The sequence below is a fragment of the Balearica regulorum genome, chromosome 3, assembly GCF_011004875.1.
Source record: "Balearica regulorum gibbericeps isolate bBalReg1 chromosome 3, bBalReg1.pri, whole genome shotgun sequence".
Lineage (NCBI taxonomy): Eukaryota > Metazoa > Chordata > Aves > Gruiformes > Gruidae > Balearica > Balearica regulorum.
The window spans coordinates 39,966,628-39,980,650 of NC_046186.1; positions in this window are offsets into that span (position 1 = coordinate 39,966,628).

Genomic DNA, 14,023 nt, shown 5'->3' on the forward strand with positions numbered 1-14,023 from the left:
ACTATTGTGTAGGTGTCTGTAAAATACTAATCATAGAATCATAGAATCACAGAATCATAGAATGGTTTGGGTTGGAAGGGAACTCAAAGATCATCTAGTTCCAACCCCCCTGCCATGGGCAGAGACACCCTCCACTAGACCAGGTTGCCCAAAGCCTCATCCAACCTGGTGTTAAACACTTCCAGGGATGGAGCATCCACAACCTCTCTGGTTGTTCCAGTGCCTCACCACTCTAACAGAAAAGAATTTCTTTCTAACATCTAATCTAAATCGACCCTCCTTCAGCTTGAATCCATTACCCCTTGTCCTGTCACTACACTCCCTGATAAACAGTCCCTCACCATCTTTCCTGTAGGCCCCTTCAGGTACTGGTAAACCACAATTAGATCTCCCCGGAGCCGCCTTTTCTCCAGGCTGAACAATCCCAACTCTCTCAGCCTGTCCTCATAGGAGAGGTGCTCCAGCCCTCCAATCAGCTTCGTGGCCCTCCTCTGGACTCGCTCCAACAGCTCCATGTCGCTCCTGTACTGGGGCCCCCAGAGCTGGACACAGTACTCCAGGTGGGGTCTCACAAGAGTGGAGTAGAGGGGCAGGATCACCTCCCTCGACCTGCTGGTCACGCCTCTTTTGATGCAGCCCAGGACACGGTTGGCTTTCTGGGCTGCGAGTGCACACTGCCAGCTCATGCTGATCTTTTCATCAGCCAGCACTTCCAAGTCCTTCTCCTCAGGGCTGCTTTCAATCCATTCCTCGCCCAGCCTGTAGTTGTGCTTGGGATTGCGCTGACCCACGTGCAGGACCTTGCACTTGGCCTTGTTGAACTTCATGCGGTTCTCACAGGCCCACCTCTCCAGCCTGTCAAGGTCCCTCTGGATGGCATCCCTTCCCTCCAGCATGTCGACCACACCACACCACACCACACAGCTTGGTGTCATCAGCAAACTTGCTGAGGGTGCACTCGATCCCGCTGTCCATGTCACAGTATAGCTTTTAAAGCAAACTCTCCTGCTAGGCACCTATGAATGCTACTAAGGTTGTTTATACCTCTACTTGTCTGTATATGTACATCAGTTAATGCAGAGAGACTTGTGTCACTAACTGTACTGTGTAAAAGAGTTGGTTGTGGGTGATTTGGAGGTTAGTTAAAAAAAGGAAATTCTTTAGGGGATATAAAGACCAGGCTCCAATTTTGCTCACTCTGAACTCACACAGATATTCACTAAATATGTGCCAAAGACCCTTATGTGGCCTGTCAGTATGGAAAAACAGTCCAGAGATGTTTCTCCACGGGCAGTGTGAAGTCCTATGGAGTGCAAGGATCAGTGGCTCAGGCTCCCCACCGAGTGAGGACACTGCCGCCCACCAGCTGCGGCTGCTCCTCTTCCTCATCAGGCAACTGCTTTCTGCTGTTCTCCCAACCACCTCCCTGCACAACGTGCCTACTCTCCTCCAAGAAACCCTCTCCTTGTTATCTGCACCTTTACCAGTGCTGAACTTCATCCTTGGGTGGGCATGGGGACAAAATTGGAGACCCCCACCCACCCCAGGGTGCAGAAGACGGGGGAACCAGGCGAGCGGGGCTTGGGTGCTGCTCACAATTTGTACAGTTCTTCCTTTCTGCTTCCTGAGGATTGACTCGACACTGCAGAGGGACCAAGGTCCTCCCAAAACAGCATCTTAACCCACTGCTCACCAGTCCCCTTGAAGTGCTGTACCTGTTGTTCATGAGGCGATTACAGCTAGACAAGGAATTCCTCTTTGTTGAAAAGATCCCTCCTATGTTGCCATGGATATGATGACCTGTTTCTAAACTCCTTTTTTCCCCTCACAGTGTATGATCTCTACTGTGATCCTTACATTTTGATCTATATTAAATATAATTTCTAAACGAATTACTGTTCTGCTTGTATCTTGTGATCACAAAACTACCCTGCAATACAGTAACACCCAATTCACCTTCAGCCAGTCTTTCCAGTCAAATCATCACTGAAAAGGCAAGGAGAAGGAAAAGCTGATTTGGCCAAATGGGTTTTTTTACTTGTTTCTTTGAAGGATATTTTGTACCACAACAGCAAAGCTGAAATGGATGTGGGGAAAATAATTAATTTTTAACCCTGTTCCCACATACAAGCTCAAGAGATCCAGAACTTGGTTGGTAATGCTAGAGAAAACTCTCTACGTTAACTCTGCAACTTATTTATTCATCAGCTGTGCTTGTTTACATGATGTATGAAAGCAACAAATTTTGGGAATAATAAAATCACACTCAGGGAAGAAGATGAAGCCTCCACTGCAAGTATCTAATAAGAAATCAGTGTGGGGGAGATTATTTCTGGTTTTTTGCTAACCGTGATGGGTATGTACCCACAGACCTCCTTCATAAACTTCTCCTTGGCCTGAAAATGTCATCCTAAGAGCACCCTTCTCCCTCTGATAGTTGTTCATGAGAGTCTCCTTTCTCTGACAACAGCTCCTTCCAGGGCATGCAAAATGAAATATCTGTGGGTGGATCTGAAGGCCGAGCACACCCGCATTAGTGTCAGAGTGGCCTGAGACAACTGCAAAGTCACACTCCTTTTTTCTTCTGTTCTGCAACAATACTCCTTAAAATGTTCTGCTTCACTCTCACCCAAGTATTTACTCCATTTTAAGCTCTGCCTTTAAGATGCACCACAACCACAGCAGCAAACACCTTTGCCCATGATGTGAGAAACAATTTTCTCACCATTTTTCTGAAAAGGAGGGTTAAGCTGGACTCTCTAGGCTGTTCCTACCTTGCGGAGCACGGAGAGAAGGTAAACATGCGTTTGTGATACCTCTGTCAGCAACAGAGAAGATGAGGAGAGGCCTATCTCATTTCAGAAAAATATTGTGCTTTTGTAGTGCAGTTGCTGCCGTCTGTCTCCCCTGGGCTTTGCCACGACGAGGCAGCACCCAGTGAGGCAGCCTAGCTGCTCTCCATGCAGGAGATGGTGTCCAGAGGACACCCTTTGGGAAAGGGACAGCTGGGCTGGTGGGGGTCATTCAGCTCTACCAACACACACGACATGGAAAGTCTGGGCTGAGCTGTCTGTATCCTCAGGGGATTTGAACCCCAAAGGTAGTTTTAATAGGAAATATCACAATGGGTGATGGTGAGCTGAGGTTTCCTCTGGGACCGTCCTCCCGGGCAAAGCTGTGCCTGCACAGTGTGGATGCAGGCACTGCAGGGACACGGGAGAAAGCAAGTAAGTGATGGTCTGTACCTCTAGTTCAGCCAGGCAGCCAGTCCCATCAGGAAGAGCCACCTCCAGAGCTTTTACACTTCCCACTTAAGTATCGTCAAATCAACATACATAAATAATACTGTGAAGAGAGGGATTGAACCTGCTTAGATCCTGGCTAACAAATCCTGAAAAAATAGCGGGTGATATTAAAGATAAGGACTGTGAATTTGGTTTAGCTATCATGCAAAGCTAAGATAACTATAAGCGATGTTTCTATAACAAAGATGTGCAGAGAACAGGGTTTTTTAGTTAAAAATACTGCTGTAACATAAGAGGAAGTAACTGGTTACTGTGCTTTGTGCAGTGCTATTTGCAGCATCATTAAATCTCCCCTGAAACCTCCCTATTGGAAACTGACTTTAGGGCCCATTATGAGCCCAGATAACTGTACAAAATTGCCTGCTTTATTCATACAATGATGCCTAAAATGTTTAGACTTGGGTGCCTCAAATCAAGCATCTCTCTATTTACATTCCTAAATTACAGTCCATTTGTTATTCATGGCTTGCTTACCTGCAACAGATAGATTGGGTTGTTCACATGACCCATCCCATACTGTCTCAGGCGAGTTTGATGTAATTAAAAATTCTTCATTTCTTAGCAGCACACTGAACTTTCTGTAATGTAACCCATTCCAGAGGTTTTGGCACTTCTACCTCAGCTAATTCTCCTAAATATTTATCCAAAGGTAATCAGTTGCTCTTCATGTTTTCTATAAAAACAGAATATTGGGATCAGTGTGGGGGGTTAGCAGAGGGTCAAGTTACGAGTTTGCCGAGGGTTTGCCTCACTCTGCATGCAAAGACAAAGGTAAAGAAAAATGTAAAGTACTGAAAGTATTTAAAATATGTTTCAGAGATGAGGGGAGAGTATTTCTCTTGCTAATTTTGCCCTATTATAGTCAGTCATCACTGCACACTTGGTACCTAGCAACATCTGACCTGCTTAGGCCTCTTTGTAGGTAAAGACATTTTTGTAGTTCACCGAAGAATTAGGAAGCTTTGAGATATGATTACAGACTTCTCTGAAGGGGGGACCTACCATATCTCCTGTGTTTTCTGGGGCTTTCCACTCTTCAGCAGGTCCCCGAGAGCTCAGCTGAGCTGTGGTGTTGGTCACTGGGATGTGTTTCCTCCATGCCAGCTCCCGCATTACACACAGCTAAGCAACACACACAGCCGGGGGAATGCACCTTGGGGGCCTTGGAGGAACAAGCGAAGGAAGCTTTGCAACAAGGGGTGCCCCTACAGTGCTGCTTTTGGGATCTGCAAATTCCCTCCTTCGTGCAGGGCTAGAATAAAGTCCTTCCCAAGGCTAAATGTTTTCTCGCTGACCCGTGATGTCTGGCAGTGAGACACACGTATGCTGGTCATAAAGTCATGGCAAGCAGCTATCCCTAGGGACTTCCTGGCTGTCCCCCAAGCACCTCTCTCTGCATGATGTCTGCACAAGTCCTGTTTTCCAGGATTGGGGAGGATTTCCATCTCCTCACAGATGGACAAACCTGCACAAATTATCTCTTCCCCATCGGTCCCAGTTCTGCAACATCGATACCCAAAACTGGTGTTTCTGATACAGTTATGTAGGCAAGCTCAGCTTTATGTGCAATTACTGATGCAGTGACTAAGGTGTTGTGGGTCTTGCAAGGTTGTGCTTCCAAAAAGTTCCCAGCGCTCCCCTCTGCTTATCTGTGAATATTTCAGCTATTTCTCATATAACTCCATCTCAACCACCTGTAAAACCCAGCCATCCCTTGGGGCACCATCTGTGACTTTTGTCAGGTGCCTGCGCTGGTGTCTGTCACATCCAACGATTTCTCATGTGGTGCCCAGCAGTGTCCCCCATGCTGTTCACTCAGCCCATCCTCCGGCCAGGACCAAGCCGGGGTCCCACGTCTCCCTGCAGCCCCAGGAGAGGGGCAGAGCGGTTCTGTCCCGGAGGAGGAACCAGCCTTCCTGCTGAGGCAGGGCAGCAAACCTTAGGGTGAGGAGGAGAAAAGAGGTTGCATCATTCCAGAAAAACACTGTTGCTCCAAAAAATGAATGACGCATGCCCTTCAGTTGCAAAAGCTGCTGACAGCACTATGCTGTCACTATCGGGAGCAACTTTGGGCTGTGACACAAAGCCAAACACACAGGGCAGTCCTTTCTCTTCTTGGTCAAGAAGGTGCGACTGCTCATGAGCTATTGGGCATCCCATAGTGGCACTGCTAGTGGGATAGCTTTGTTCTTCCTTTTTTGCAGCGGCACACCACTGAAACAGAAGGTATGGGTCTATAAATATTGTGTAATTGAATCTTACTCTGTGTACTGTATCCTGCCAGTGGCACTGCCTTTTCTCTCAGCCACATATCTTTCAGCACTTGCTGCCGTGATTCCACATTAATACCTCCGCCTGCTGCTGGAATGTGCACTCACATCAGCAGCTCCTTCCAGCAATAGCACTATTAAAAATAATGAAATGTCAGCTTGTGCTACTGTGCATCTAGATCCATTATGGAAATGTGCTGCAGGACCATAGCAGCCTGAATCAGTCCTCCATTCAGGCTTCAGAGGGATAAGATGCAGATAAAGACATTTATGGTTTTAAATGGCACCTTGGTTTCTGTCCATGGCTCACCTTTGCCTGAATAGTGCTTTTCCCAAAGGATGTATGGGGTAACATTTTAGTGAAAGAGGCACTGAATAAATCTTGCTTTACTGACAGCCCTTCTCTCAGCAGACAAAACCTCTGGATTTTTTAACCACCAGAAGTGTGTGAATTAAAATGAAATGAAAGGACATTGGAGGGTGTAGAAGGAGCAGACCGGCACACGATTTCAGAAGATTGGGATAAACAGATCTAATAATGAAGGAAATAAAAAAGCAGTGGACACTGTATAGTAAATTTCAAGTACTGTTAACTACACTGCCAGAGAGACCAATAATATTCTGTCTTTACTGATTTCCACTGGGGACAGAGGGAGGTCTTGAAGGGGAAACAACAAAATGATGCAGAAGATGCAAGAAATGTGAGAGTCGGGTGTAAGATAATGGTAACTGGAATTTCTTATGCAACAAATGTGCTTTAATTCTCTCAAAACAGTTTAGTCTGATTGCACAGACAAGTTCATTTTCATCTATATTATTCCTCTCACTGGGAATTCTCCACCTGCTTCCTCTAAATAATCACAGGCCAAATGTGATGAGCTTAAAGGAATACAGACTAGATGAAGAAAACACTGCTTGGTAGTGATGGGGTGTGCAATATCTCGAGAATTACATACAGAAATGTCCTACCCATCTCATTTGATTTGAGCCTGCGTTGATGTTATAAAGGAAATAAACCTGCTTCTCCCTCTGTGATCCCTTGTGATGAGGATGCCTGGGTTGTATCGCTCACCTGTGTGTTATATTGAATATTCACAAATGCACACACACGCAAGTGGACAGTATAACCTAGTAATGGCTTCTAAAAACATTTTCCATATAAGTGGCGTATACAGTGCCACATAAACTTGTGCCTGAGCAATCTGGGAGTCCAGAGGGAACCTTCTTCAGATGCTTCTGTAGCTGCAGGACATGGCCCCCTTCCTGAGTGGGGCAAACCCACCACCCATTTGAGCTTTCTGTATGTGTACAAGAAAAGCATTAGAGTTAGCATTGCCCTGGATAAACCCTCTCTGTTTTCCCAAGCCGTAGCGATGAGTAAAACAGTGTGATCAAATGAGGGCCATGAGAAGGAAGCAAAGCTGTCAACTCGTCAGTGATTCGACTGAGCAACCACCCTCGGCAGCTGGGATGCACCTGGTAGCCCATGCATATTATTGGGCAACCATCAGCAACAAATACTGTGCAAAGCAAATGTGCCACGCACACTTGAGAAACACATGACCCATAAAAAGCACTGTTCCTAACAGTGGCGTATCTAAGCTGGGCTCTCTCATGTCAGAAAGTTCACAAGGAGAGAGTGTCAGCTCCGCTGGATGGGGCAGTGCCACCAAGCAGAACAGCAAACTTGCAGCACATAAGTGGCTTCTTGCCTTATTCAGCAGTGGTGAGATTACTTATCTGACCAACCACAGCCGTAAGCATGTGAAGGATTTAATTGCTTTATTGCTTGCAGCCATTGTCCTAAAACATGTTCTCATACCTCCTTGGCCCATAGATTTTTCTGTATTGTTAGATCCTAATGCATCTTCAATGGTTGATGATAAAAACCCGCTATTTAGTGAACATCTTGCTGGGCATTGGCACCTTTATTATGTTCTAAGTAATGTAAAATGCTACTTGAGTATGTACAGGAACAGACCAAAGCACATCTGAGCAGAGATGCTCTCTGCACAACTTGCTTCAAGAGTGTGATCCACCACCCGTTAGACGGGGCAAGTTTTCTTATCAATTTCAGCAGGCTTTGGGTGCAACTCAAAATCATGCTATAAAAGTGTCTGAAAAGACTTAAAATTAATCCAGTAGAGTCAACTATATCAAATGTCTGACTGAAACAAAATTCTAGCCATTGAGTGTAATCCTCATTTCATCTTTTAAACCCATACTGAGATACATCCCTATTAAAGGATCACGTTATCCTCACCTCTATCACCTGGTTCAACATCACCACCTAACCATTTGACATTGGCAATGGCAGTGTTTCCAAATGCATCCCTAATCAGTGATCCATCCCCACAACAGTTAGGCTAAGAACCATACAACATCCCCAGCTAATAGCTGAAATACATTTAATCTGAAATACCAGAGCACTCTGCGTCGTAAAATTTACAGTCATGACAGGCGCACCCCCAGCAGATGTGATAGATATAATCAAAAAACTGCTGGGGGAGGTAGCCAAAACAAGTCAAAGTTTGGGGCAGTTCTTTGGAAAAAAAGTGTTACAGAACACCTTTATTCTGGAGGATTTTATCAACTATAGCTATTGTCTACAACCACCTTTAGACATGCATTGTTTTGTGTGCTCAGTGTGACACTGATTTTGTTTTTCACCTCTTCAATCACATTTTTTCTTTTCTGTGTGTTCACACTTTGAATCATAACAGAACACAATTATGTGCTTGACGTCTTCACAAATGTTGTTTATTAAGCTGAGGAGATACAGACTTTCGAGGTTTTGAGATACTGTTTCGGCCATTCCATATCTAGAAATATGAAAGTAATTTAGAATAATTTCTTTGTGGTTTTTCAGAATAGCACTAAATTACAGAAAAATAAAAGCAGAAAAAAAATTATCCAGTCACTGTACAATATGGACTAAATCGCATACTTCAGCACACTCTTGCTTTAGCAGAGAAAGTCTGAGTGTGCTCAGATATCCTGACTCCTGTACTAGAATCTCCCCATACATACAAAGTCATGGAATAAATTTGGTTAGAAATTTGAATGAATCTTTAACAAACCTGAAGTTTAAACATTGACTCTTTTCCGTTTAAGAGGAATAAATATTCCAGCAACAGATAGTCATCCTAAGGCAGAGTTTGTAAGAGACAAACTGTTCGAGTCACTTTATTGCTACAAAAATGTAGCTGAAGTTTTAGGTTGCATTTTCATCCATTGGTTATTTGTAGCAAAATTTTAAAAGTATAATTTTATAATACTATAACTAAAGCCAGCTGCATAAGAAGTATATAGCACTCTGTCAAGTACTCTGTGTTGTGTGTTTGCTCACAGTTTAACCAAAACTAAGAGCTTTTGTCAAGTCCAGAAAGGGGTCCGCAAAAACTCCTGCACCAATAATGAGTATGCCATTGAAAATCCAAACAAGTGCATTTTTGTGGAGTTTTGAAGCCCCCTTAACTATATTTACACATTTTTTACATCTTTTTCCAAATATATATGCCAGGAAAACATGTATAATGGTTCATCAACTTCTCATCTCTTTTAGAAAGCCCTCCAAAACCCCCAGTGGATGGCCATATCAAAGTGTGCAAAAGGAGCCTATGCTCTCCAGCACATGGGCAGTCAGCATGAAGGGGGCTTCTGGATTCCACACAAGCCCACCTGCACGCTTTATCACTGTCCCAGCATACCACAAACTCCATTTGCTGGTGTTTTAATGAGTATTGCAGATAGCAATACTATCTTTGTAGTAGCTTTGCTGTATCTTGAGCCCCTATTTTACTTCTTTGTGAACACAGCTTCTGCAGTCAACATGCAGCATCTTCACACAGCACCTGCACGTGGTCTGAGCCCACTGCCCTGTGAAAGGACAACAGGGGTCCTCAGGCACCGCACAGTGCCTGGCAAGGAGGCACTGCAGACCAAGTGAAGCTGGGGTGATGTGGGATGTAACAGACACCCTGCAGAAACCACATCTCACTAGGTGCAATTCAGGGGAGTTGAAGCTTGTATGCTGTAGAGCAGGTTGGCTGTAATCAAGTCAAAAGACTGTGACAAACGTCAACCTTGGTGGAGCATTGATCAGAATATATCATATTAAGACTTCGCTAAAGTATTAACCAGTATTAATGCATACCCCAAACAAGCCATGAGCAGTAAATGAACTGCCTGCACAATGAGCTGCCAAGATTGGGGGGATGCTACGAGATAAACGAGTGTGCAAAATAACCGAGAGAGAGAATAATGGACTAAGGGTGACATTTGCAGAGTATTTACCAATGCCACTGATAAAGATGGAAAGAAAACACCCAGAGTAGGGTACATGTGTAAGCTAATACATAATTATTTTGACCACTGTACAAATAAACAAGTCACAAACAGGCTTTGCCCCAGTGTAGCAGAGCCAGAAGGCGCTGTGCCCGTACCGTGCCACATGCATTAACACTTTGTCTGCTAGATGTGAGCATGTTAGGGCTGTGCCCTCTGGGCAATGCTCCTGGACAGACCTTTGCTGCAGAGGTGACACCAGAGTTGCTCCATTTGAAGACAGACAGTGCTGATGGCACTGGGCAGCACATCACAGCTCCGAGGCATCTGAGGCTGCAGCGCTGACCAGTGGACAAGGAAGGACCAGAGAACAACAGCAGACTAATGACCAATTGCTGCCTTCTTGCTGAGTAAGAAGATCTTGCCAAGTTCTGAATTTCAGCAGCTTTTATTAGGACAGTATTTTTTTAAAAGGGCAGCTCTGCTTTTCCCTGCAGAAGTAGCCTCTGTTTATACTTCAGGGCCCTAGAACTACTCATGACCAGGGACCACCCATGGAAAACATAAGCCTGAGAGTATTTCTGAGAAGCTCAAACACAAAAATACACAGTATTTACACTGGTATTTTTGGTATCATCTGTCAACTCTTAACTGCAAACGTTAATCAAAATAAAATGAGGATGCTGATTTGTTAATTTGCTTATGAGGAGTAATTGCAGTGCAGTGGATTACTGGGCATTGACAGCACAATAGATCACTTTTTCATAGAACGCAAGAAAATATTATCTCCTTAGGAAGGTAACAGTGTGGCACCCAGAGCTCAGGAAAGAGGAAGCTTTGAGAGAAGGACTAGAGTCTGGTGAGTGCCTCATACAGCATCTCATCATAGCCAGCACAGGGTGCTTCTGAGAGAGCTGCAAGAGCCCTCAAAATGAGTTTTGAATCATTCTGATGCTGAAAAAGAACCTGTTTTAGTGCAGGCAAGAGTGGATCTCGAGTCTGTTTCTGAGCACCCAGCCATGGTGTAGAGATGGGTTGGTAGATGGGAGCAGCCCATAGCAAAATAGCACCTCTGGAACCTGCCTGAACAACATTTCTTTGCCCCTTCCTAGATTAGCATCATCCTGCTGCACTGGGATTAACCTGACTGATCAGCACTGCTCTTACTTGCCAGAAAACTGCAAAGCAGCTGAGATTTGCCCCTAGCTAGGATTTTATAGGATATGCAGAAAAGTCTCAAGAGGTTCTCAGTCTCCACTAGGTCATGACTACCAGAATTACTCAAAAGAAGTGAGATTCATTTCACCTCACTGTACATATCTAAACGTTAATCATCTCCATCTAAGCGAGTCACCCTGGGCTCACTTCAGACTCAGTAGAGAGAAATGGGCACCTCCAAAAGGCAACTCATTTCATCTTCACGTAGATGCTTAAGATGGATGAGATGAGGTGCCTTCTGGAGGTGTCTATTTCTCTCCATTAACTATACAGAGAGCCTTAGGTGACGAGCTTGCACTCAGATGATTAACTTACAATGTCAAAAGCTAAAGGCAGATGAATCCCACATGCAGTGCATTAGCATTTGAGCAGTCAGTCCTGCAGACAGAAGGGAGGGGGTGACAGAGCACGCTGCTGACAGCCACTCTGGCGGCTCCTTCTAGGTCTGCAGAGACATACCTGGTGACATATCCAATGACTTCCTAGGAAAGAAGCAGCAACCTTAATGCAAAGAAAGGATCAGGAAAGGAGAATGGCAATACATTAAAGAAAGAGGAGAAGAAATGTGTGCAGATAACAACCAGCCAATTCCCTGCTGATTTTTTTCTGCCCGAAACAGCATGGCTCAGTATGACCAGTTATATCTGAATGATCCAGAACTGAAGTAAGGGAGACTCTGATAAGCCCACAACAAGACGGTCTCACACCGCCTTTCCTCTTGCATCTGCAGTTCTGCCGTGTTGGAAGGGTGGCGGACTGAGTGAATGCATGCACACATGCCTGAATGCACATGAAATATTATCTGAAAGGCATGTTCCTTTTCATGGCAAGACACACGTGACTATCTGAAAGGAAGCAACTCAACATGCTCTGCGTCATCTACCTACAAATACACCCAGGAAATCACAGACCAGGTCTGAGGAGCATTGCTGGGACACTGTAAGAGATGGTCCAGTTATGGTGATACCTCCCTACCATGCAAGCTGAGTACTTGTCCCCTCCACCACTTTGTGGGAACCAAGAGTCCTTTTATCACCATTCAGAGCTGGGCAGATAAGACACAAAGCTCTTAACCCACCTCTCTTGAGCACCAGCCTGGTGCCATAATTACTGACTAATCCTGCCTCTGTAGCCTGTCACAAGAACAGTTTTTGGCAGTCATTTCAGCTCCTTTCACAGTCACATGAAATTAATTTAATTATTAAAAAAATCTAAAGAATAATGGGATTTAATTGACTTAATGTGAAGCTTTCTGGGCTGTCACTCCACCCAGCTTCTGATCAACTTGTACTCATTCAGCTATGAGTGACTGATGTTTGTGCCTTTCATTAAGAGCCCATTGTCTCAGTTTAAATCTTTCCTTCCATGCTGAACATTTGCATAATATTGCTTTTATTTTTCAAATCCTTATTTCATTTTCAGATGCCCTGGACAGAGGGTTCTCCATGTGTATGTGGTTGATACAGTCACCTCCTGCTCCTGGAAGTTTGTTTTATCTGTAGCTGCAGTATGTTAGGGGAAGATGGGTGACACGCAGAGTCACTGCCTGGGACACATGCCAGGATGGAGTTAGACAGCAAATTGTTTTATTCAGTCATGCACATGTTTAAATAAATACTATGTCTTACAGTCTTTATTTGTCTGACCATCATGATGACGGCCCCACTGAAGATTGTGGCCCTGATATGGCTGACATTGTATGAACACATAGCAGTCTTCCCATCTCCTCTAACCCCCAAACAAAAGTAAGAGATGTCAGAAACTCTACAGAAAGTCCAAGACAGAAATTCTCTTCAGCACTGATGAGCATAAAAAATGCTTGGGAATTTCATTCCTTTGTTGTTCAAAATTTGAGGAGGGTATTACCACACGATTAATGAGATCTGGAGATTTTTGCCCTTGGTCTGTGCTGTCTCCCACTCTCATTTTAGACCATGGAGCCCTCCAGCAGTCTTGGACACATTTCACCAGAAAGCACCAGGACAGAATATCTCTTTGTTTTCTCTGTTCCTTTGGTAAAGCAGGAGAGACAGGATGAGAGACTTAGTGAAGAGATTTTTGAACCAGCAACACTCCACATTAAAATGGAAGTTTCTGAAGCTGTGCAAAATAAAATGATTTCTGATTAGAGACAACTTCCATAGACAAAGCAGAGGTTATTTTACTTCCACTCTTCACTTGTTTTTCTTGCATCCCATCCTTCCTTAGAAAAGCAGAAACCTTTTAAGACTCTCCTGTGGCATTTTTATCCAAATTGTTTGATAAGTGTGGAAGCTTCCATCCTATCTATTTTGGCAGAAAATAGAGCATCAAAGTTGCATTTGACAAAGTAGGCATTGCTAGTAGAAATGATGCCATTCTCGGAGGGAAAAGCTACTTGAGTCATTGATGGCATCGAAACTCTCTATATGATACTTCCACAGGGTACGTATCACTTTGTACAGGGTATACAATGCAGAACTGAGTGACTTTCACTCCTGTGTCTTCAGCCAGCGTGGATGCAACGCTACAATCACAAAACACGCTCGCAGACCCACACGGCTCTCCCTACAGCCCCGCCTGGTCCAGGAGCTCATCTCCAGCACCGGTCAGCAAGGGGTACTTAGGGACGGGCTGCGGGGAGAGGGCAAGCCCCAAGCAGGCTCTCCCGGTTTCCAGAGAGTCCCCGAAGCCGAGACCGGCAGGTGCCAGCCCTCGGAAGAGCTCTGCCCGCGGACACACCTACTCTCCAGGCGCTGCCCGTGTCGGGGCGGCCTGAGCTCCACCCGGGAACGGGGCGACCCATCCCCGCCGCCGGGCTCCACTCGGGGCCGCAGCTTCCAGCCGCCTCCCGCCCCCCGCAGGGGAAGGACAGCCCCTCCAAGACCGGCCCGGCCCTCCGCGCATCCTGGGCGCGGGGAGCGGCAAGGGTCGTGCCTGAGCACCGGCAGCAGCCGCGCCGGG